We start from the raw sequence: 26,187 nt of genomic DNA on the forward strand, positions 1-26,187 counted from the left end.
CTTATTGATTAACATTTTAAAACTATGATCCCTCGTTGATAAAAGCAATGACTGCCGATGCTGGAAACCAGATTCTGGATTAGCAGTGCTGGAAGAGCACAGCAGTTCAGGCAGCATCCGAGGATCAGTAAAATCGACATTATGGACAAAAGCCCTTCCTGATGAAGGGCTTTTGCCTGAAACGTCGATTTTACTGCTCCTCAGGTGCTGCCTGAACTGCTGTGCTCTTCCAGCACCACTAATCCAGAATATGATCCCTCGTTTTTGATTCTCCCATAAGAATCTGAATGTTAAGGTCAACCATTGACAGATCCTCTCTTTACATTGTCTCATTCCAGCAGGTGATGACTGTTTAAGATTTTGTGTTTCAATCGAGGCGCCTTTTATTCTTCTCAACTGCAGCTGATACAAACTTCGCCTGGCAACCAATTCCTCACAAGACAATCCCCCATGCTTCTAGCTATTAGTTTTGTAAACCTTTTCTAAAATACTTCAAATGGATTTGCATTCTTCCTTAAATAAGGAGACCAATACTGTCCAAAATGCCCCAGGTAAGGTCTCACCAGTTCCCTGTATAACTAAAGCATAACCTCCATACTTCTAGTATTCGGTTCCTGCACAATAGATGATATTCTATTAACGTTCTTAATTAATTGCGGTACCTCCATACTCATCCAACTAACCTGCTGTAATTCATGCACAAGGAAACCCAGACCAAGATCTCTGCAATTCTCGCCATCTAAGTAACATGCTTTTTATTCAATCTCCCTTCCAAAATGGGCAGTTGCAAATTTTTCCACATTAAATTCTAATTGCCAGATCTTGCGTCACTCTCTTCAATTATTTATATTCTTTTATGGTCTCTCTTTCACCTCGTCATGACTTACTTTTCTGGTTATCTTTGTGTCATCAGAAAATGTATCAACCATATCTTCACGCTGACACACCATTTATTACATCCTGCCAGCCAGAAAATAACCCATTACTTCCATTAGCTAGTCATGTGTCACGTGACAGAAAGGGAAGTGGAATAAATCCTACTTACTACCATGGGTATTAGTGATGAACAAATGAGGAATAAAAACAACTTGCTGTATTTTCCTGAGTATTAACTCTGGTGTAACTACATGTTAATTCTTAATGCCCAAATTGGCTCATATTTGTGTTGTTTCAGCAGTTCAATACTTGCAGTGTTTCATATTTATAAAGAAAATGTATTCCTGAGGTAAAACCACAAAGATAATTCAACTCAGTATGAACAATCAGTGCAAAGGAATTCATGACAAAGATTTAAGTTTTGACTTCACATACAATGAATTTTAGGTAGAAATTCTCCCAATTACCCATTCTGTTAAAGAACTTACACAATTGCTCTTGGGGTTTCATTGAGTTTGAGTGGAAGAAGGGAGTAATTAATGTTAGAATTTCTGTGGAGAAACCATAAACCAAAATAATTAATAATAACAACAAGATTCACTTCTTGTTTTTACTTCAACCAATCTCAACCAATATATATTTAGCATGAATTAACTGGCCCATGATACTTGGTGCATTTTTCTGTGCACAGTTAGAAAAAAATTATTCCAGAGACTTCTTTCCCTTACTCCTGTTACTTACATCTTCAGGCTAACTGATTGCAGGGCACTGTATTTGAAATTCCCCATGTTTATTATTCTATTTCTCCAGACACACAGCAGTGCAACTAACAATTGACTGGAATCTCAAGTGGCCCAGAAAGCATCTCCATTGCACCAAACTGTAACAATAATATATAATAGAAATAAAATTAGATGAACATCTCAGCATAATCAAGAGATCAGATCAAAGCTCTGCAGTACTGCCACATCCGGTCATTTATGGTCAAGTACAATCAATGATATTTGTCTTAATTTTGTTTCATTTTTTATATATAATTTGTGAAATTAAATGGTGCTGTTTTGTGATGACTTATACACATTTTACTGTATTTTCACAATTCAAGTAACTATCAATTTCTATCTATCTTTCTAAATTCATTATGCTTTTATGACATCAACTTCAAAATCTGTAATTTCTATTGCTCAGCAAAAAAATCTGAGAGTTCACTTTCTTGATTCATAATACTCTTAAATGAAACTATATCATTGTTCCTTCATGATTGTGTCAAAACCCTTAATCTCCCAATCTTAATGTACCTAACCACTTGGACCACAATGGTTCAAGAAGATAATTAGGAATGGGTAACAAATGCTGGACTTTCAAGTGATGCCAGCATCAGTAAATGAATAAACAAAATCCTGACATTGTTTGAATATCATATCCTCCCGCTCCTTTCCACTCTCAGGTGACATTCCATTGGCAAAATGTTTACTTCTTGTCATAAGTGCCAACAATTAGATCACAGGTAGAGACAGATGAGGATTGTATTCCAATTTTTGATCATTCCTGTTACTCAGCATAACCAGAGTAACAAATGTTGACAACTCAAAAGATGGAATGATTATAGCCATTATGTGCTTCAATGTTCAACAGTATGGGGGTGATGAGTTCCAAGGACATGATATGGGATGTGGTCAGCATGAAGCCAGCTTATGTTATTCCTGTTTAATGCATGATACTGTTACTCTAGTTACATACAGCTGAAGATGGCCAAAGAAGAGGCCTGGAGGCTTATGAATGACAAGCATTCATTTTGGTTTAAATATATCTGGATTAATGTTGCATTGTTGCTTTGATGACATGCTTGCTAATGAATGATTTCAAAAGTGAAGCAAAGCTGCAACTACAAATATGCAGAGCAAGTCATTATAATGGAGAAATTTAAGTTTAAATGATTCTAATATTGACTTCCATTTCCAAATTTTTGATTTGTGTTTCAACTGGTCAGAGTATTGAGTACAAGAGTTGGGAGATCATATTGCTGCTGTACAGGACATTGGTTAGGCCACTTTTGAAATATTACATGCAATTCTATTCTCCCTCCTATCGGAAAGATGTTGTGCAACCTGAAAGCATTCAGAAAAGATTTACAAGGATGTTGCCGGGATTGGATGATTTGAGCTATAGGGAGAGGTCGAGTAGGCTAGGGCTGTTTTCCCTAGAGCATCGAAGGCTGAGGGGTGACTTCATAGAGGTTTATAAAATCAGGAGGGGCATGGATAGGATAAACAGACAAAATCTTTTCCCTGGGGTCAAGGAGTCCAGAACTAGAGGGCATAGGTTTAGGGTGAGAGGGGAAAGATATAAAAGAGACCTAAGGGGCAAGTTTTTCACTCCGAGGGTGGTACCTGTATGGAATGAGCTGCCAGAGGAAGTGGTGGAGGCTGGTACAATTGCAACATTTAGAAGGCATCTGGATGGCTATATGAATAAATAGGGTTTGGAGGGATATATGCCGGGTGCTGGCAAGTGGGACTAAATTGGGTTGAGATATCTGGTCGGGATGGACGAGTTGGACCAAAGGTTCTGTTTCCATGCTGTACATCTCTATGACTCTAATTCCATGAAACGATATACCAGAAATGTATTAATTTCCATGGAACAGCATACTCGTATGTTTTAGACTGCCACTGCAACTCTTGGATATGTTAATGTTCTTGTTTCTTTGCACATATCTAGGGAGAGTAACCAGCTTTGGCAATACTGGCAATTCTCACAAAGTATCTCTTAAAATCAATGCATTCCCAAGTTTCTCAGGATTTACTTTCAAAGGTTAAATAATGATTGAAAAGGATTAGTAAAATTCATTTTGTTAAATATTTTCAGACACTACTTCAGAAAATTTCCTATTTTAAAGTAAATGACTCGACATTCTCTCGCCCACAGTCAGGGTCAAAAGGAGACAAAACAGATGGAAGACAATATAACAAACAGACATCTGCCACTGAGGAGCAGAAATCTCAGAAGTCAGATTCAGGATTAAACAGTTATTGCCTTATTAGAACCACAGTCTGATGCATCGAAAGATTTGCAACTATATAGACAGAGCGAAAGTATCTGCTTAATCACAAGAGTGAGTTTTTACTTTGTTATGGTATTTTCAATGGAATCTGCTCTGGATTTATTGAAATTTGTGGCCTATTCTGAAGATGTATTTGTTCTATCAAGGGAAGAAAAGAGGAGGACTTGCATTTATATAGCACCTTTCACGCCTTCAGAATGTCCCATAGTAGGTGCAGCAATTGAAATAATTTTGAATCATTGTCACTGGTCTATTGTGACCAGGTGAGAAAGGTTGAACTGTTCGATCACTTTTAATTTCCTACTTTTCACAACAAAAGTTTAAATTCTTTTAAGTTAAAAATGTAATTGGTTGCGTATCTCCGTGAGCAATAAGGAGACGACAATTGGTTTATCTTGAGTCAAAGTAAGGAAGTTTGTTACCTGTTAAATCCAAGGTGTCAAATAAGAAAAGATAGTAAAATAACATACTGCCTACAATCCTTTCATTGTTTCTGAGGCGTAAGGCTTTTTTAAAAATCTGAGTTTAAAATTATTTAGTTGGCTTCTGCATTGTAATTATTCAAAACGAATGCTTCAGTTATTTGATAAATCCTGGTTCCTTAATAGTTATTTCCTGCAGTTTTTGCTGTGGAAAAGAAGTGAAAATTTCTTGAGGAAAAAGAATGTGGAGACCCTAGTTTTTCTTCAATTATCTCTGAAAAGCTCTCAAAATTTCCCTTGAAATATTGGTTCCATTGTATATTTCCAAGAGATTCTTTATTTTGCATTGTTGAGATGGTGAAAGGTTTTAATGGATATCTGAATTTTGGGAAGGTCTTTATACATACCCACCCTCTGAGCAATTTATTTGTTTTCTTACCTCCATCTTAGAAGGTGACCTTGCTATTTATTTCAGTTTAACTGCAACAGTTACAACCAACTTTTAAAAAAATGATGAAACCCCCACATCCACAAAAAGTAAAGCGTTATAACCTCACAACAGCTGTAATGTAGAATATTGCAACACACTGTAAGGAATATGCTATTCAAGCCCTCAAGCTTATTCCAACATTTGGTTAGATTATGGTAAATTCTGTAACCCAACCTCATTTTTTGTCTCTGATCAAAATCCCATGATACACTGATTGAACTCAGTCTTGAAAACATAACTAACCAGCATCCACATTCTCTTAGAGAACAGAGTTCCAGATTTCCTACACTTCCTGAGTTCGTAATTGATTGGCTTAATTTTATGATTATGAGTATGAATTAATGTCCAGACTTTTTGTAAAGTGAAGAGTAGTCCCAGTCACTCACAATGTTGCTATTTTGGCATGTCATTGTGAAAGATGCATTGGCATAGGATGCCCATGTTGTGAAAGCAACTGATATGATGGTACTCTGACATCATAAAATCTCTGTAGTGTAAAAGCAGGCCATTCAGTCCATTAAATCTACAATGACCCAATCCACGTAACCTGCACATCTTTGGACTGTGGAAGGGAACAAGAGCACATAAAGGAAACCTGCACAGACACAGGAAGAATGTACAAACTCCACAAGGTTGGAATCAAGCCCATGTCCCTAGCACTGTGAGGCAGCAGTGCTAACCACTGAGCCACTGTGCCTCCCTGATAATATGAGGCCTATGTGCTAATTATGAATCATGTAGTTGATTGGATAAGTATGCACTCCACTCCACCAAGATTCAGTGTTCAGCTACAAGATGAGCCCTGTACCAGTGCTAATTAGAGGGTCACTCACCAAGATCCTATTATCTCATCTTTGTTTTAACGTATGAATGTACTGTACTGAGATTTTGACATTTGTTTTATTACAGACAAATAAGAAAGAGTAATATTTAAGTGGGAAGTAGTTGTTGCAGTGTCTCTTGGTCTGACATATGATCCAGAAGTGGAGCAGAGGATGCAGAGAAGAGAAGCTCAGCGAAGGGGAATTATGAACAGGCCACTCCACTGAGGATCCCACCTACTGAAGGTTTTCAGAATGCACTTCTCCCAACTTCAATTGACCCAGGCCACAATCCCAAAAGCCCTTTCTTTATTTGATCAACAAGGTGTTCAAACATCTTATTCTTAATGGTGGCTCAGTGGTTAGCATTGCTGTCTCATCAGCCCTAGGGACCCAGGTTCAATTCCAGCCTCAGGCAACTGTCTGAGTGGAGTTTGCATATTCTCCCCGTGTCTGCGTGGGTTTTGTCCGGGTATTTGGGTTTCCTCCCACAATCCAAAGCCATGCTGGTTAGGTGAATTGGCCATGCTAAATTGCCCATAGTGTTCAGGGATGCATAGGTTAGGTGCATTAGTCAGGAGTAAATGTAGGGGAATGGGTCTGGGTGGGATATTCTTCGGAGGGTTGTTGTGGACTTGTTGGGCCAATTGGCCTTTTTCCACACGGTTGGCGTTCTAATTTGTAACTTGATGAAAACCAGTTTCAGAAGATGCCTTTCTGATTATGCAGACAAGAAGGAAGCAGCTGTTCTGTTCAGGTATTTCCACTCACCATTAATACTGATGCAAGTTTCTAGAAGCATCTGGTGCTGCTTTCATAGGCTTCTCATTTGGTATACAACAAGGCCTATCATTACAACGTTCAACAGTCAAAAACCTTTGTCTTATCAACGCCTTAATGAGTGATGAGAAGACCCCATAGTTAGCTCAATGATAAGAACAGCTGACCATGCATGCTCAGCAACGGTCTGAAGCACCTATGCAGTAGCCATGCCTTGCACCAAACCCCAGGAGTTCATCCATGTCAATGACAAAACTCAGGTGACAAGGTCATTACTGCAGAAGTAGCAAGTGGGAAGCCCACCTAGTGACTTGGAATAATACCTCCAGATCTGGATCCTCTGCTTCACTTCAGCTATATTTGTGTTCCATCTGAACATAATTCATTGTTATGACTTTGTGAAGAGTGGTAAATTGGCCCCCCTCTTTCTAAATCTGTTTTTTTTTTACCACAACACAGATTTTAAAATATTTTTAGTGTGCAGCCACATCATGCAATTTTAAGATAGTACCTTCCCATCATCCCTGGTACCATATGTTAAATTCCTCTTTTGTCCTTGGTATTTTGATAATGGGTATTCAGCAGCAATACTGCCATTAAACTTTAAGGGGAAGTGCTAAGATTCTCTCTTGTTGAAACTGGTCAGTGTCCATATAATACAAATGCTATTTAACACTGAGTAACACAAGTCTAAATAGCAAATAGATTTTGGCAATTCAGCATAGATTGTAGAATGGACCAATGTGCAGATATCAATGACTATCTCCACATTTGTTCTCAATGTGGAGCGAGCATCATTGAGGACAAAGTTAAAGAAAGTTGGACTCGGATCTAATTCAGCAATTGGAATTGAGATGTTTGGCATCCTACTTCAAGTTTCACCTTATTTCCATTAACTTCAGTTTAACCAGGGCACCATGATGTCAACCCAGTTAAATACTGTGTCGGTGTTACCGGCAATCGCATTCATCTCAACTCTGGAACTCAATTCATTTGTCCATGTTTAATCCATGCCTATTGTGAGATTGGGAGTTGAATGGTCCTGAGGGAAGCCAACCGAACTTTGATAAAAAGGTCATTGCAAGTGTCACCTGATGGTACCGTTAGCAACACTTTCCATCCCTTAGCTAATTATTCAATGTAGACTAATGTGGAGGGAAATGGCCAAATTGAACTTCTCTTGCTTTTTATGGACAGGAGATGGCTGAGCAATTTTCCACTTTGAAGAGTAGATTCTGCAGTTGAAGCTGTACTAAATCATCGAGGTATGGCAAGTCTTCAGCACAACAGTTCCAATGTTAATGTGGCTGATATCCTTTGCCTTATCCAGTGAACACACCTGTTTCTTGATATCATGGGATCTGAATCAAATTTGCTGAAGACCAGGAATTTTACATGTCTAAAAGTCAGGGTGGCACGATGGCACAGTGGTTAGCACTGCTGCCTCACAGCGCCAGAGACCCGGGCTCAGTTCCTGCCTCAGGCAACTGCTGTGTGGAGTTTGCACATTCCCCCAGTGTCTGCATGGGTTTCCTCCAGGTGCCCCGGTTTCCTCCCACAGTCCAAAAATGTGCAGGTTAGGTGAATTGGCCATGCTAAATTGCCAGTAGTGACAGGTGAAGGGGTAAATGTAGGGGAATTGGTCTGGGTGAGTTGCTCTTTGGAGGGTCGGTGTGGACTTGTTGGGCCGAAGGGCATGTTTCCACACTAAGTAATCTAATCTAAAAAAAAGTGTTAGGATCTCTGATGAGATCAAGAACAAATCCATAAAGTGAAGTTGAACTTCATAGTGAGAGCTGAAAAGGTGATATAATGTCATGTCTGAAGACTTCTAATATAATAAATAGACCAAAAGCATTATTGAACAAACACTATCTTTTTAGGCAATTTAGGCTTTAAATAATGGAACAAGATGTTGTCTTCTTACTTTGAACACCATACATCTTTCTAGAAAACAGTCTGAATGTCCTTTTAATTTTTAATATCTACATCATCTAGGCATGGGAAATTTGGGAAATTTCCTGACTCCACACTCTTGATGAGTGAGAAACTCCCCTGAATGGTCTTATTTTTAATCTGAGGCTTGGCAAGGGCTATTTGAAGTTGGACTTGGTATTCCATGGTAACATTGCGAAGGCAGCCATACAGGTTGCTGAGTGTTGAGACAGAGCATTTGCTACTTCATCTGAGGTAATAAGGCTCTCTAGACCTGATGTGTCATGTTAGTCACCCTCCATACACCCCTCATGCCACTCTCACACCCATGGCCCTGCATACCCTCCATTCCAACATATACCTTTCTGTGCAATCCCTCCAAAGCTTCTTAACGCATAACACCACTCATCCCATGGCAATTTACAGCCCTTATGCCAACTCTGTTCAAATTCACGCCTTAAGCTCCATGTCCCCTACCCCTGCAACTACTCTTTACCCTTAGACTCTCCAAGCCAACTCGTCCAATATCCACCATGGACAGATCTTGGGAATCATGCTGCGATTTAATAAATCTAAGATGTAAGCATCTATTATAGCTTCACTATATTGATAAAAGCATTTTGTCATTAATAAAATACATTTAAATCACTTTAAATATTTAATCTGAAATGGTTTTCATTCATCATTCCATATCAGAGTCAGCTAATCCTTTTACAATCATGTACAGCTATCAATCAAACTGTGAACTTGCAAGCCCCCACTGTGATAATCATAACTTGTTGAAGATGTTAAGCTATCTAATACTGTGAATATAAAACTCAGGTTTAAATAAACAAAAGCCATAGCACTATTTTTTCCAACTGTCTGTTTTCATTTTATAAAGAGCAGAAGATTGAAATTGTTTGACAGCTTGACTGTTCCTCAGACCTTATCCACATATTTCTCTTTTCATAACAATCCCAAAGGAGTATCGGGGCTCTTCAAAAAGGATACCTGACCTCATCAACAGCTTTTGCGAATTTAGATATTTTCATCAAACTCATAAGTCTCATGAATCCCACTTCAGAAACCAAGGTGATGAAAATTGCTTTTGAGTGAAGGCAACTGCACAATTAATTGTGCCAATGCCTCCATGATCCATGGATGTGTTAAATAGGTTCCTACTTCCATTTAAGCCTCCACCCATCAGCACCTACAATTAGTGAGTGCTTCTCATGGGGGTGATACTCCAAGTTCAGAGCTGTAACATTGGTGAGGTGCAGAGTCCTTCCATCTCTGAAAGTTTGGGCCCCGGGATGTTTTCAAATTATCCAACTTATCATTTGCACTGCTACTCTGAACTCCATCAAATCTAGTTTGAGAATTTTCATGGAGCTATTTCCTTCCCAATCATGATGAATGAATAGTGAATCCCTGCAATGTCGAACCAGGCCATTCAACCTATTGAGTCCATACCAACCCTCTGAAGATCATTCCCCCCCACCCCTACGCCCACTCCAACATTTTCCATGGTCAATCCACCTAACCTGCACATCTTTGCACTGTGGGAGGAAACCCATGCAGACATGGGGAGAATGTGCAAACTCCATATAGACATTCGTCTGAGGGATCGAGCACAGGTCCCTGGCGCTGTGAGGCAGCAGTGCTAACCACTGAGCCACAATGCTTCTCCATACCAATTGCTATTTAATCGTCTACCAGTATCCAAAATTGGCAGGACTGCAGCATTTTCGTATGATCCATTCGTTGTGGGATTGCATTTCTCTATTTGTAGGATGCTGCTTCGGGCTCTCCACTGTGCAATCAGTTTTGGGTTTCACCAAGTCAGCATCTCATTATCCGACACATCTAGTGCTGCTCCTGGCATCATACACTACACCTCATTGAGATAGGATCGGTCACCTAGTTTGATGCTAATGGTGCAGTGAGAGTTAAGCTGAGCTGTAACTTTACAGATTAATCTATAATTTGGAATACAAATAACAGGGAGCAAGGGAGGGAGATGGCACAAAAGTTGATTCTGGTTAATCATGTGTATCTCCCAACACAAACAGAATGGCTCATGGTATTTGGTACAACAACAAACAACAGATGTTACATGTTTCCTCTTTTATGTCATGAGCTGGCTGCTTCACTGAAGAGCAGTTAGCAGGAGAAAAGAACTCAAACTTAACAGCAGCAATAATTCCCACAAAGGCCAATGCCAGTCAGTTCTATGGCCCTCATAAGCTGAGTGAAGTTTGCTTGCTGCAGAACTTTATTCCTCATTCAGCTGCTGTGCAAGCAGTGATCTAAAACGGCCTATGGTGTTGGTCCAACTTTTGTTCTGTGATCTGCATCATTAATCATCTCCGAATAACCCAGAGTGGCATCGCAGATGTCCCAGGATCTGTGCATTCATTCTTGAAAGGTGAATGGAGGCTAATTTGCTACGCACCAGCTAGGATAACTGGAATTCTCTCACCAAAGCAGAGACTCAATGCTAACCATCTCACCCTTTTCTACCTTTCCCATCTGAAAACTGAGCAGCATATGCTACATTTTAAATGTCACTTCACTTAAAACAAGTGAGCAACTGAAGAACAATCTACTGCCCTATGTAGCAGTTTTCTGAACAGCTATTAATGAGGAACAGCTATGCACTAATCCAACACTTAGTACAGAGAGCAGTTTTGGGAAATCCGATCCTACATTTTGCTGTGATTAGCCGTAATGCATCATCATCTCATTTGCCATATAATCCACACGAAAGCCTTCATTCTCTTTTGTTTTATTACAAATGCCAGTTTTATTTTTTAACAATCAGGCTTGTTCTGTTAAATATTTAACACAGCGTTAAACAGCATGTACAAATATTTATTGGCAGTATTATGCTTTCTGTACGCACAGCTGAAGCTACAGTAGATAAAGAGACTCCACTTTACAAGCTATTCACTTCAACACACTAATTCCTGCTTCCTCCACGCACCTGTAAAAATATTTGCTTGAATTTTATACATCACCAGTTTATGATAGCAGAAGCCCCTGGCCTATTCTTTTACCAATTTCTTATTAGTAACTTCCTTTGTACTGAGGAGTGTTTCACATTACATATTGTGAGTGTCGGCCTATCATTATTTTCCCAACATTTTCTCCGTCTATGTGTGGATGCAATTAATACTTTAAGACACCAGTTTAATGCTGTAAAATACAGCTGTCTCTATACCAATGAAGTCTGACCTTTTGTTTCATGCAGCAATGTATTCGGAGGATATCCCATATTTATTCAGTTGCATAAAACTACTGTGCTGTCTGCAGAAGGGGAGAAAAACATGACAGGGTAAGTTGACAGGCCCGTAGCTGCTGGCATAGTGCCCTTTTACATAATCCAGCTACACCCAGGAAATGAAAGCACAGATTTTCCTGTGATCAAGAATCCAGCACAAAGCAGTTACAGAGTTACTCAGAACGTGCAAAGAGTGAACGTGTCAACATAGAATAAAAGAGAAATGTTTTGAGAAACCTCACATATTTTTACTCCCATCGAGAGAAATCCTGATCTGAATCTACATGACAGGGCAGGTTTGATTCAGACGTGTGTTTCCCACCCCTCTGGTTTTATTCTCTGTTCAGGTCAATAGACTGTGAAAATATGAAGGGTATAAAAAAGGGCTTTTGACCTGACGACAGCTCATTCTTGTCAAATACATGAGGCTAAAATTGAGGCTTATGTTTACGCTGCTCCTGGACAGACTATGAATTCAGGGGCTGTCATGATGTCTAAGGGCTGATTCAACCTGCGTAAAATATGAGGTCATGAAATGATGATGCTTCATCTTATCAATTTCTTCTTATGTTGTAACAATAACATTATAGAATGCCATGGTGGGTATACAATATAACACTCAAAACACAGTCATTCCTTCATTTTCATGGATCTGCTAGTTGTGTGCCAAGCTGCCATTCTAATGCCATTATTGGTTTATGTGGTGGGAAATCAACTGTCTAGACAAGAGACAAATGTCGGTCTGAACTTAGAGTGAAAGCACAAAATCATCCCAGGCAGGCTATGCATTGGCTAAATGGACTTATGTCTGTTCCTCCTTTGACAAAAAATCCCCACTGACCATATTTTGAGAAGCATCCAGAGGTTCCTTTGAGGATCACGGTTGCTGAATTCTGGTAAAATCAGCCAGTATGTGTGTGTTTCCCTCTCTGACCACTCATTCCTCGGAATTTCAACTGGGGTATTTTGTACAGTGTAGGATAACTTTTAATCTCAGTGACAATCACTATCTCAACATGGCCTCCACTATAATTGTATTTCTCCCATCAGGAACAGACATTCCACTCATTATCCTGGCATGTAAGAAGGCACCGATTTATTTTATTGCATTTGTTTCATTTACTTGAGCGCTAAATGCCAAATTTATATGTATCTCATGTGTACATTTTTTAAAAGGTAAGAATCATCCTTAGTTAGATAAGTTGATGGGCTTCATGGTGGTGGTTGTTGGAGGGGGATAGGTGGTGCATGGGGACAGAGGCATGTAATGGCATTGTAGACCTGAGAACAGACCTATTAGAATATATAGTATGTATGACAACTATAGAATATATAGTATGTATGACATACTATATAAAACTAAATAGACTAAATAAATATGTTGAGCTTCCAAGCTAGATTCCTGGAGAAGTTATATCAGAAACTGTTTACCTTGAATGAAAGACCAAGAATTTGAAGGTATAGATTTAACACAATTAACAAAGGAACCAGAAGTGACATAAAGAAAATAAAATATTAAAGCTATGTTTGATTAGGATTTGGAATCCTCTTCTACTTAGAGGGAACACTGAGCCTTTCAAAGATAGTTGAATAAATGTATGCAGGAAAATTGAGAAAGGACAGGGGATTTGGACTGGATTGTTCTTTGAAAGGGTCTCCATTAACTCAATGAACCAAATGGACTCCTTCTGGGCTGTACTGTTCTCTGATGCTTTGAACTCTCAATGGGAAATGCTCCATGCTGTCACTATGAATGAATGAGAAATTATTCATTAGATGCATTGAATATTTTAATGTCAGGATCTTTATACCAATGTGATAATTGGACCTTCACAGAAAACTATGATTTCTTCCCATCATTTAATAATAACATTTGGCTTTTCTTTTTTACAGCATGCTATCAATCATGGAGGTCTGCTACATTTGAATATCCTCTGCTACATCTTGAGCCTTCCTTAAGTGTCACACAATAATTCATTGGAAGAAACAAGTGCCTTAAAGGTAGGATGGGCTTTGTGACTAATACTGACAAATGCAACTTATTGAAAGCCTCCCGTTTGATTCTTATGCTTGGTAGACAGATTCACATGAATGTCACAATCTTCAAATATTGCTTGAAGTGACTCATCCTCCTGATTTGATTGATATGTTGTTCCTCCATTATTTCTTGGTGAAAATCTAGCAACCCCCTTGTTAACATATTATAGGAGTTCCTTCACCACATGAACTCTACAAGTTCAAGAAGAAAGCTTGGCATCCACTGGTCTTGCAAATGATGCTCACATCTTAAGAATGAATTATAAAATGTACAGCAAACCTGACCTAGTCAGGAAATAAAACATTTTATGTGCAGTCCATGTGACAGTGCTAGGCTGCTTTGTCCTGAGCGGTGTCAAGATTCTTGAGTTTTGTTGGAGCTGCATTCCTCTCAGTAATTGGTCAATATTTCATCAATTTCCTGATGTATGCCCTGTAGGTTGTAAGCAATGACTGGGGAGACAGGAGGTGAGTTATTCACTGCAGACTTCCCAGCCTCTGGCCTGCTGTTACATCCACAGTATTTAGGTAACAGGCCAAATTTAGTTTGTGGTCAATGGTAAGCTCCACACATTGCTGTGATGGTTATGCCATTGACCATCTTGAGATGATAGATTCTTTAATGTAAGAAATGGTTAGTGCCTGAGACTTATAGGGTGTGAATGCTGCTTGCCACTGGTCAGTCTAAACATGGACATTGTCCAGGGCTTGCTGCATACATATAAAGTTAATGCAAGGAAAAGAATAATAATGAAGAGTCAAATTTGTTTTTGAGTAACTGTGAGTACAGCTTGTGTTGTTAAGCAAAAATTATTTTTAGTCTTCCACGTAGAGTTCATATTTTCTTTTGCCACCTAGCTTCCCTGATTCTAAGGCCCTTTTACTGTCACATACCAAAGCATTTGGATTTGCAAATCATGCTGACTGTTGCATAATCATTAACAGATATCCCCACTTAGTCATAGAGTCATAGAGACGTACAGCACAGAAACAGAATCTTCAGTCCAACTCGTCCTGGCCAACCAGATATCCTAAATTAATTTAGTCCCATTTGCCAGTATTTGACCCATATCCTTCTAAACCCTTCCTATTCATATTCCTATCCAGAATCTTTTAAATGTTGTAATTGTACCAGACTCCAACACTTCCTCTGGCAGCTCATTCCATACACTCACCACCCTCTGTGTGGAACAGTTGCCCCTTAAGTCTGGTCTTACAATGGCAAGAAGGTCATTGAAGCAATTGAAGATGGTTGGGGCTAGGACACTACCCTAAGGAGTTCCTTCTGTCACATCTTGGACTGAGATGATTGACCATCAAAAGTAGCATCCATCTTCCTTTCTGCTGAGTACAATGTTTTTCCTCAATTCCCATTGATGCCAGTTTTGATTGGGTTCCTTGAAGTCACACATGGTCAACTGGTACCTTGGTGTGAGAGGCTGTCACATTTACCTCACGCCTGGAATTCAACTGTTATATCCACATTTGGACCAAGACTACAAAGAACTCAGGAGCTGTGAGGCCTTGGCAGAACCCAACCCTTCATTTATTTACTCAATGTTGTTCCATCAGACAAAATTTAGTGAAAATCCAAGGAGGGTCAGGGGGACAGTTAACCTTGTCAAAGAGTATTGTGCCTGCTGTTTTTATGTGCTTTCCTAGTTCTTTTTTCTATTTATTTATCAATATTTTGACACTCTAGCATTTTGATTTGTTATCATTTACTCCTCAGTGCATTCTCTTAAACCATGTCAATAGTTTATTGTACAATCAGGTTCACTGGAAACCTAAAGTTAAAGCAAAGAAAAGAACAATAACAAAGACTCAAACTTGTGTTTAAGTAACTGTGCATTCAGGTTGCGTTTTCAAGCCAAAAGTTATTTTTAGTTTTCCACTGAGACTTCATATTTTCTTTTGCCACCTAGTTTCCCTGATTCCAAAACCCTCTTATTGTCACATACCAAAGAATTGTAAGATCACTATTAAAGAAATACGATGGCTGATACTTGGTCTCTGATCAAGAACGTGGAGTACCATTCCAGATTAAATACAGAAATTACACCCCCCACCCCCCGAGCCTTCCAATGAAGTTCTTTTGTCTCTCAATTCAGTTCAATATTTGACTTGAAGCATATGTATATCTGAACTGGTCCAGTGACATTCTTGTGAAGGTTATAGACTTTCTGATATCTTTAAAATGACTAAAGACATATTGTCTAATGTCCCATCCTCACCAATTTCAAAGAGAATTTTTTTTTAACAAATAACTGGAAAAGGACACAAACTTTATCTGTGCTTCCTGCCCCCAGCTGCTACATTAATTAACATCCTTTCACAACTGATGAAATTGATGGTATATCCATCAGGAAACAATAGCTTGGTGAATTTGAGAGGTGTATATTAGAGGATAGAGACTTCAAATTTTCTCTTTTTCATGAACATTTGCAGTGCAATTAGTTAGCGCGTTCGGCTGTTAACCGAAAGGTTGGTGGTTCGAGCACACCCAGGGACGCTCGTGTGTATTAAGGGGCGGCATGGAGGCTCAGTGGTTAGCACTGTTCCTCACAACACCAGTGTCCCAGGTTCGATTCCAGCCTTGGGTGACTGTCCATGTGGAGTTTGCACATTCTTCCCGTATTTGCGTGGGTTACCTCTGGGTGCTCCAGTTTCCTCCCACAATCCAAAGATGTGCAGGGCTGGTGAATTGGCCACTCTAAATTGCCCATAGTGTTAGGTGCATTAGTCAGAGGGGAAACAGATCTGGGTGGGTTGCTTTTCAGAGGGTCGGTGTGGACTGGTTGGGCCAAAGGGCCTGTTTCCACACTGTAGGGAATCTAATCTGATCTAAAACATTTCTAAGGAGTTTGTTTCCTTTTGAAGTTACTAGGTATTAGGCAACCTATAACAAAATAATTGTTCACTCAAAGGCTTCAGATTAAGATAAAAAAATGAGGGCTGACAGCACTGACCTATTCCCCAAACTTCCACTATATTTATTTTCAAAAAAGCATTTGGATTATTTGCATGAGCAAAGAAACATGATTATATTTAATTATTTATCTCTCTCTCTCTCTTTCTTACTCTCACGTCATCACTGTTTCTTGTTTGATAATTAGCTACTTGTTTCCATTCACATCCTAACATTTTGGTTTGCTAAATTTGTTTTCAGATTGGATTGTTATTAAAATAGATGGAATAAAATAAATATTAAATTGTGAATTGAAGTTTTTTTTAAAAGATGTATTTTTAAAGATGTTCCTAACTCCCTCTTCTTTGACTCAATAGATGGCACAATGTCAATTTAGGATTATCACTTGAATAATATATTTTATCTTTTCAACAAAATGTCTCTTTCAGACATCTGGAAATACCTCAGTTTCAAGGATAAAAGGCAATGCATTAGAATACACAGCAAAACAGATGTCAATCCAATGCCAAATTCAGGATATACACACATATAGTTGACATAATGCAAGGTTGCTTTCCCACTGGAAAATAGGAGGTGCAGATGTTAAAAATCCATTGGATTTCCATAGATTTCTGAGCAATATGTGAAAAATGTGATAATCTGATCATTATAGATCAACAATTAAGTGGTTTGACTCAAGGTGAGATCAAGAAATCATATTCCCAAATCTATCATAAGTAAATATAATCACAATGGCCATAATATACACTCAGGTTGATGGAGCAAAACTGAATTATGTTATTAAAATAATTGATCGAAGCTAGATTTAATTGATTTTGCACAAATTTCATTGAATAAGGTTCTTAAGGTTCTTCACAGAGCTAAGCTACATTAATTCAACAATGATAATTCTTCAGTTACTGATCTACAAGTGAATAAAGAGCATTTTGTGGGGAAATCGGTGAGCAAGCAGCATTTCAACAACTTATCTTGTTTAACTCTGTTTTTCTTCAACAATGCAGAGATTTAGGCTTTTTAAAAAAATATTGTTATATTACTCCAAACGCCCTGGAAAGTAATTATTAAGAGGATGTATATACAGGATGTTACAATTTATTGTTGCATAGCAGTCAGGTATTAAGGAAAAGTATATCAATCCAGCAGTCACACAGAGATCTATGAGAAACACAGCCAACGAAGCTCCAACATTCAGAGTCTAAAACAAAAACAGTAATTGCTAGAAAAGTTCAGCAGGTCTGGCAGTGTCTGTGAAGAGAAATCAGAGTTAACTTTCAGGTCTGATGACGCTTCCTCAGAACTGATGGTAGCTAGGAAAATGTTGGTTTATATGCAGAAGTTAGGGTTGAGGGAGGGGATAAGGAGTAAATGATAGGTGGGGATAGTTGAAGAATAGTTGCGCAGAGGATAATGATTTGGCTTGGAGGGTGAATTAATGGAAACTGTTAGAGGCAAACAATATGTGGTGTGTAATGGTAGACTATGTGATAACAAGGTCTGGTGCGTAGGTTGGGAACTAGGACGTGGGAGAGTTCAGGCCCTAAAATGATTGAACCCAAATTGAGTCAGGAGAGCTGCAGGGTTCCCAAATTGAATACAAAGCATTGTTCTTCGAACTTACGCTGATCTTCGCTGGAGCACATCAGCAAGCCTGAGAAAGAGATGTTGACCAGGGAACAGGATGGTGTCTTAAAGTGGCAGACAACTGGAAGATCAGGGTCTTTTTCATAGGTAGAATATAGGTGTTCTGCAAAGCAGCCACCCAGTCTACACTTTGGTTCCCCAATGTGAAGAAGACCACATTGTGAGCAGCGAATGCAGTAGACTAGATTGTGTGAAGTGCTGGTAAAGTGCTGCTTCACCTGGAAAGAATGTTTGGGCCCTTGGACGCTGAGGAAGGAGGAGGGAAATGGGCAGGTGTTCCACCTTCCGCAGTTGCAGGGGAAATTGCCATGGGGCTGTGGGTTGGTGGAGTGGGTGGTGTTGGGAATGAAGGCAGAGTAGATCAGGATATATATATATATATACTGTTCAGGCAAAATCATGGAGTCAGTATCAGCAGGATTGAAACAGTACCTGCAGAATACAATATATTCCCACAAACTGACACCTGGAAGGGAAAGGGCTGCAGGTCTTTGACCCAAGGAAGCCCTCATGCCAACTTTACTGAAACCGCTTGTAATTTGGCAAGGAGTCACACATATTTCACTGAAACATTCTCTGAATGGGTGCAATCCATTGGATAGAATCCTTTCTTATAGTGCATGTGTTGACTGGGCTGCAGGCACGTGCCTGAGAGGCACAGAGCAATGATAACCTGCCGGGTTTCCAGGTGGATTCTGAACCCCTGACCTTTCAAATACTGCCCCAAGATTCAATTCTGTAAAGGTCATGACAGTCAGAGATGCCACAACTGACCATGTGACTCAATAAATGATCCATCCACATACATGTAAGATTTGAAACAGATTGGAAATAAAAGACAACACCTTTAAATGCATGCAACTGTGGCATCAATATATAACCAAGTGAAATACATTTACATTTCTATTTTATCTATTCAATGAAATGATACTTGTGCCAGCTTTGTCCCTTTATAAATGCTTAATCTTTCCTATGTAGGATATAGAAACATTGGAGGCAATTTAGATAATGTTTACGGGACTAATACAAGGATTTGCCAGGGTTGGAGGACTTGAGCTACAGGGAGAGGCTGAATAGGCTGGGGTTCTCTTCCCTGGAACATCAGAGGCTAAGGGGGGACCTTATAGAGGTCTATAAAATCATGAGGGGCATGGTTAGGGTAAATAGATAAGTTCTTTTCCCTGGGGTGGGGGAGCCCAGAACTAGAGGGCATAGGTTTAGGGTGAGAGGGGAAAATGTTAGAGACCTGAGGGGCAACATTTTCACACAGAGGGTGTTGCGTGTATGGAATGAGTTGCCAGCAGAAGTGGTGGAAGCTGTTAAAATTACAACATTTAAAAAACATCTGGATTGGTACATGAGTAGGAAGGGTTTAGAGGGATATGGGCCAAGTGCTGGCAAATGGGACTGGATTAATTTAGGATAACTGGTCGGCTTGGACGAGTTGGACTGATTGGTCTGTTTCCATGCTGTAAATCTCTATGACTTTATGACTATATCTGATCCTTTGACTCCATTTGGTAATTGGGAAGAGTGTAGATTTCCACCCATGCTGCATAACCTGTTGCACTCCTCAAATATGCATCATCAACTGGTTGGCTGCGACATGATCACACATGACCAGTCATCACGTATTCCCAAATGGAAGCGTTACTAATGCTTGTCCCGCTGCCAATAACTTTGCACGAGTGAAAGACTGTGCCCGACAATTCACTAATGTATCAATAGAAGGAGGTCAATGTTTCAACAATGATGCTAAATCCCTGCCTGCAATTCAGCAACAGTTCTTGGTAAGGCTGAGGCTCCAAGGTCATACATCAATGAGATGGAAACTGCTCAGCAAACACCGAACAGAGACATACACCTGAGCTGGAAAAGCAGAAGAGATTATCTGTAACATCTGCTATGTCATCAGTGAGACTACATTAACAACATCACAGGCAAACATTGTATTCTCAAAAATATCACCAGCCAGTAACACAACATTAACAATATCAAGCATAATTCCCACAATAGCATGAACAATACAAATTGTCTGCACAGTATGCCAGTTCCTTGCTGAGGGCACTGCTGCCAAATCAAAAAGATGGAGGCACAACATCCTGTAACCCAAGTGATACCTTGAATGATATTTTGAGAAAAGAAACGCAACTATAATTTATAGGTGTTTAGTTAATTTAGAAACATTGATTAATAACCTCCTTTTGTTTAGCTAATCCAAAGAAAAGAATTAATTATTTCAATGGTTATATTGATATCGGAGGTTATGAAGAAAGAATTGGTACTAATTTTTGTGAGAATGTGCAGTTGAAATCAGTTACTGAGTGACAATCACCCAGATCTTCTGATCAGATTACCTCCATGAAACAAAAAAAATCACACACTTCCCTTCCTCTCTGATTCTTAACAATCTTCAGGTGGAGGATCTTTCCGAATTGACAAGAGGAAACTTCAAAGGGAGCACTGCAAACCATCCATGCAGAAGTTATGTCTCCTTTACATATTAATAGCTGTATTCTGGGTATGTAAAGTGTTTGAATCTTCCAAATCTTCGTTGAAAAGTTACAGAAAAAAGATGAGTCTGTAAGTTGAATGTCTCAGGGGTTAGGCTAGGTAAAAAGGGGGAGGATGGTGGGTCGGCAGAAGCAGTGGATGAGGTGATACATTGGTATTTGGATGAAGTGGGTAGGTGATACAGGAGTCATCAGGTGGGAATGGGAGTCGGGTCAGGGAGGGGAACCAGATACATCAGATTAAAGCTAGTTGGAAGAGTCAAACTGTAATCGGTAGTTTTGGGGTAGTCAGGATGAGGGGATTTGGTCAAGGTATCTGTGGTGAACTGAATTGAATTGTCAAATGTACTCAAATTAGTACAATGAAAAGTTAAAAGTTGCCACTTACAGCGCCATCTAGGTACAAGTCTTAGTTACAGAATAGAGAAAAGAAGGAAAGGCTACATTATAGTGATACATGGTATAACTATTGGTCAGAAAAGCAAGAGGTTAAAAAGACAAGCCTCACAGTAGTCACTATTTCAGTTGTACAGTTACCAAGGTGTTAAGGGTAGTTTTTTTTTCTTGATTACATTTCCATGATAACTATTTTGATAAGTAAATCAGAAATGTATAAAATCTCTGACACTATCTCAGAGAGTTATAATACTCATAGAGCTATAATTCTTCACCATGAGAAGGCTGTAGAGATGAAATCATGGAATATTTTAAAGAAAGAACTAAATAGTCATTAAGGGCATCAAGGTGTGGGGAGAAACCAGGAATATAATGTGGAGATAGAGGTTCAGCTATAGTCATATTGAATGGTGCTGCAGGTTCAGTGGCCTTGTTTGGCCTTTTATTGTTCCTTTCTCCTATGTTTATATGTGTGCATATAAACAAGATAATTTCTAGCTCCATGACTCAATCGTTAAAAATTATTGCTGAACATTCCATTTTTGGTGTAGGGTGAGGTGGAAGGCTGGATTCGTATGCAGATGGGTTACTAAAAAGAAGCTGAAGAGAGTGCACAGTCCAGATATGGAATGGGAGGAAATCTTGCCTCAGTACTTGAATAATGCGTTCGATGTTTAATAAATAAGGTTTAACAGAAAAAGTATCCATCCCACTCTCACTCTGTTCAAACACCCACTCCTCCACCCATTCCAAAGCATACAAGCTGATGCCCTGTCTTCAACTGCATGGCCACCCAGTCTCTCAATGCCAGTCTCTGCTTTTGAACCAACTCGCTGACCTGCTATAGCCCCTAGGACAATTTAGACTCAGAGAGTCATAGAACTGTACAACAAGGAAACAGACCCTTTGGTCTAATAGTTCCTTGAAAGTGGAGAGGCAGATTATAGGATAGTGAAGAAGGCGTTTGGTATGCCTTTCTTTGTTGGACAGAGCATTGAGTATTGGAGTTGGAAAGTCATGTTATGGCTGTACAGGACATTGGTTAGGCCATTTTGAAATATTGTGTGCAATTCCAGTCTCCTTCCTATTGGAAGGATGTTGTGGAACTTGAAAGAGTTCAGAAAAGACTTAGGATGATGTTGCCAGGGTTGGAGGATTTGAGCTACAGGGAGAGGCGAAGAGGCTGGGGCTGTTTTCCCTGGAATGTCAGGAGGCTGAGGGGTGACCTCATAAAGGTTTATAAAATCATGAGGGGCATGGATAGGATCAATAGACAAAGTCTTTTCCCTGGGCGGTATATGAATAGGAAGGGTTTAGAGGGTATTGCGTGTATGGAATGAGCTGCCAGCAGAAGTGGTGGAAGCTGGTAAAATTACAACATTTAAAAAAAATCTGGATTGGTACATGAGTAGGAAGGGTTTAGAGGGATTTGGGCCAAGTGCTGGCAAATGGTATTAGATTAAGTTAGGATATCTGGTTGGCATCGATGAGTTGGACCGAAGGATCTGTTTTTGTGCTGTACATCTCTATGACTGCATGCCAGCCAGATGTCCTAACCTGATGTAGTCCCATTTGTCGGCGCTTGGCCCGTATCCTTCTAACCACTTCCTATTCATATACCCATCCAGATGCCTTATATATGTTGTAATTGTACCAGCCTCTAGCAGTTCCTCTGGTAGACATTCCATACACCCACCGCTCTCTGCTTGAAAAAGTTGCCACTTTTATATCTTTACCCTCTCACCTTAAACCTGTGCCCTCTAGTTTTGGACACCCCCATCCCCCCGGGAAAAGACTTTGACTAATCACCCTTTCCATGCCCGTCATGATTTTATAAACTTCTATAAGGTCACCCCTTCACCTCCAGGGTTCTAGGGAAAATAGCCCCAGCCTATTCAGCCTTTAGATCAAACATTGGCAACAGCCTTGAAACTTTTTTCGGAACTCTTTCACAGCATCCTTCCTGTAGCAGGGCTTTGTGCTAACTGAAACTAAACCATGTCCCAGCTTTTATCCTTTCATCTGGCATATCAACTTCCCTGAAATCCAACATCTTAGGACCCATGCAAAAATGACAAAAAGAAAATAAGTACATTTCAGAATCCACTATATTGATAAATGTACTCTCACCCATAAAAGTACATTTATTATATTTGAATTGCATCACCTCCATTAAACCTTATAGCGATAAACTTATTATTCAAGTGCCACAAACATTAATAAACATAGTTAGGCATAAAAGAATCCAAAACCACTGATAGCTGTCAATCCAACTGTGAATTGTGTTAATGGATCCTTATCCGGTCATGAAAGTCATCAGGTTTATGTCAACAGACAAGCTGAAATAGAAATGAATCTTTTAAAACTCTTCACATTTTTCAAATATTGAAATGACTGCATTTTTTAAAATGCCTAGACAGTGTTGTTGCTTGCTCCTGAATCCTTGAAGCTGACCCTCTTGGTAATTTTGACAGGTCCGTTTAACAACTTAGCAAATTCTTTGACAGTATTGATGACACAACACCTGGACAATTGTGTGCAGTTTCTCTTCTTAGTTGAGGAAGAATGTTCTGTCTATTGAGGCAGTACAAAGAAAGTTTCCCAGTCTGATTCCAAAATGATGGGACGATGTATGGGGAGAGATCCGGTTAGGACTATATTCACTGGCATTTAGAAGAATGAGGAAGGATCTCATAGAAATCTATGAAATTCTAACAGGATTAGACAGGGTAGATGCAGGAAGGATGTTCTCAATGATGTGGGAGTCCAGAACCAGGGGGTCACAGTCTAAGGATAAAGGATAAGTCTTTTTAGGAAATAGATTACCAAATGAGTGGTAATTCTGTAGAGGTCAAAACACTGAAGACTTTCAAGAAAGATGTCGATATAGTTCCCAGGAATGAAGGAAGCGAAGGACATGAGGAGAAAGTGGGCACAGGCTGCTGCGATGGATGATCAGCCATGATGATACTGAATGGCTTAAAGGGCTAAATAGCCAACTCCTACATATTCTATTCCATTCCATTGTCAGCTTGAAAGTTGGAATGAGGTTATGTACGTTTTACACAAATTTAACAATTCCACAAGTGTACTTCACTTTTCCCAATGTGTGCCTTACCTTTACTTAAGGACAGCTTAATGGTCCCAAACATAAACAGTAATTGCTTGAAAGGCTAAGCAGGTCTGGCAGTGTCTCTGGAGAAAAGTAGAGTTAATTTTACATGTCCAATGACCCTTCTTCAGAAGCTCCACATGGATTCAGTTCCTTTCTTCTCTGGGAAGTTAAGCTGAGCAAAGGAGCCAATAAGGCATTTCCAGTCAGTGAGTTGGAAGTGCAGAGAGAGGAAGTGTTATTAACTCAGCATGCTGGTGTGGATGACAGCCACTGAGGTGGGCTGCACGTATGCAGGTCGAATGCTTTCAGAAGGAACCACATTTGACTGGAGCATGGGTTAGAAAAGGACAACAGAGTCAAATCTCTGATCCTCATTGATTTGTGCTGACACCCTGCTCTGATCTAATACTATGGTTGGTCTGTTGAGCTACTGAGAAGCTGCTGTCTTAAATTCTACAGGCCTTACCTGAGCTTACTGCATCTCTGTCACTGCCTTATGTTTTTGAATCTGGAGTTCCAATCAACTCTCTTATTCATGGCACTGGAGTTTGTGTTACAGCTCTCTGATACAAGTTGTTCTGTCCTTTCTTCTGAGAATCTAAATAGCTTGTGTCAGTTTACATCATGTTTAACATCATTATAAAATTAACATATTCAGCCTCATTGTGCTACATTCCCATCCTTAGCTGTTCACATGTATCACTGTATATTATATGGCAGAGTGGTTCAAAGGGCTAAATAGCTAACTCCTACGTATTCTATTCCATGTTTTGATAGTTCATTGTCAACTTGAAAGTCGGAATGAATTTATGTGCATTTTACATTTAACAATTCCGCAAGTATACTTCACATTTAACAATATAATATAATTATGTTATATTATACACCTTGTAGAAATGAGGTGAAACAACAAATTATATTATTATAATTATGTTAAAATAGATCTCACAATTTGGATTTTTTCAGAAGATTGCAGCTGACATTGACAAATATCACTCTAAACAAATAAACATTATTAATTTTTGTTAAAGTTAGGTGAAGTTCATTTTTAACAATGCTGAAGGTAAGTGTTCTGGACTGAAATTAAATTGATGTTCTTGAGATGATGTCATTCTCCTTTGGTTGGGTGCTATCACTGCTGACCCGTTATCTCATTCAAAAGATTAATTCTCTTGAGATTTTATCCAGAAGCAGCAGAGCTAAAGGGAAAGATAATCTCTAGTCTGGCCTTGTTGAACCAAACGTGTTGAGGTCAGCTTGCTGTTATTGAGTTTTTGTGCTTGTTTTTTTTATCTGAATCAATGCCAACAGGATCAGTTTCCAAGCAAAATGGGACTATTCTGGTTATGTATCAGTTCATCTCAGAGAAACTAAAGCTGCATTGGTCAGCGATAGAGTTATGGAATCAGCTCATTTCATCAGCTTGTCTTAGAGACATCTTAGTTCTATCAGCTGTGGTAATCTTAAAGTATTTGCTCTGATTTTATGAAGATAAATCCACATATATTAAGGAAGTGAGTGGATGAATTTTAAGGATTGCTACTCATAGACTAGACTGTTTGCAAGTGCACAACATTAATTGAAATATGTAGATCAGTAAACTCCAAAAGTCTTTTCAGTCACACTGATTGAGTGAAACTCCCTGTGTGAAACATCAGAATGTAACATGATTATTCAGGCATTTAAAATATATTAAAATGACAACAACTTAGATTTATGCCATGCCTTTAATATAATTAACATCCCAAGGCACTTCAGAAGAATGTCACAAAACGAAAGTGTGACACCAAACTATTTAAGAAGATATGAGGCCTGGTGATCAAGCACTTGGTCAAGGAAGTACGTTTTAAAAACTGTCTTGAGGGATGAAAGTGAGTTAAAGAGGTGGAAAGCTATTGGGAGG

At 39.2% G+C, this 26,187-nt stretch overlaps 1 long non-coding RNA gene across 1 annotated transcript in view; it reads left to right on the plus strand.

The window, feature by feature from the left end:
- LOC122551110 (uncharacterized) overlaps positions 1-26,187 on the plus strand; it is a 57,582-nt gene that overhangs the window by 2,444 nt on the left and 28,951 nt on the right. Inside the window, exons 2-3 of the long non-coding RNA XR_006311999.2 lie at positions 13,547-13,654; positions 20,678-20,781. This is a non-coding gene — a long non-coding RNA (uncharacterized LOC122551110). The remainder of the gene's footprint in view (positions 1-13,546; positions 13,655-20,677; positions 20,782-26,187) is intronic.

Source organism: Chiloscyllium plagiosum, unplaced genomic scaffold (genome assembly GCF_037043375.1).
Source record: "Chiloscyllium plagiosum isolate Xiang-an unplaced genomic scaffold, Cpla_swu_hap1 HiC_scaffold_6, whole genome shotgun sequence".
Taxonomy (NCBI): Eukaryota; Metazoa; Chordata; class Chondrichthyes; order Orectolobiformes; family Hemiscylliidae; genus Chiloscyllium; species Chiloscyllium plagiosum.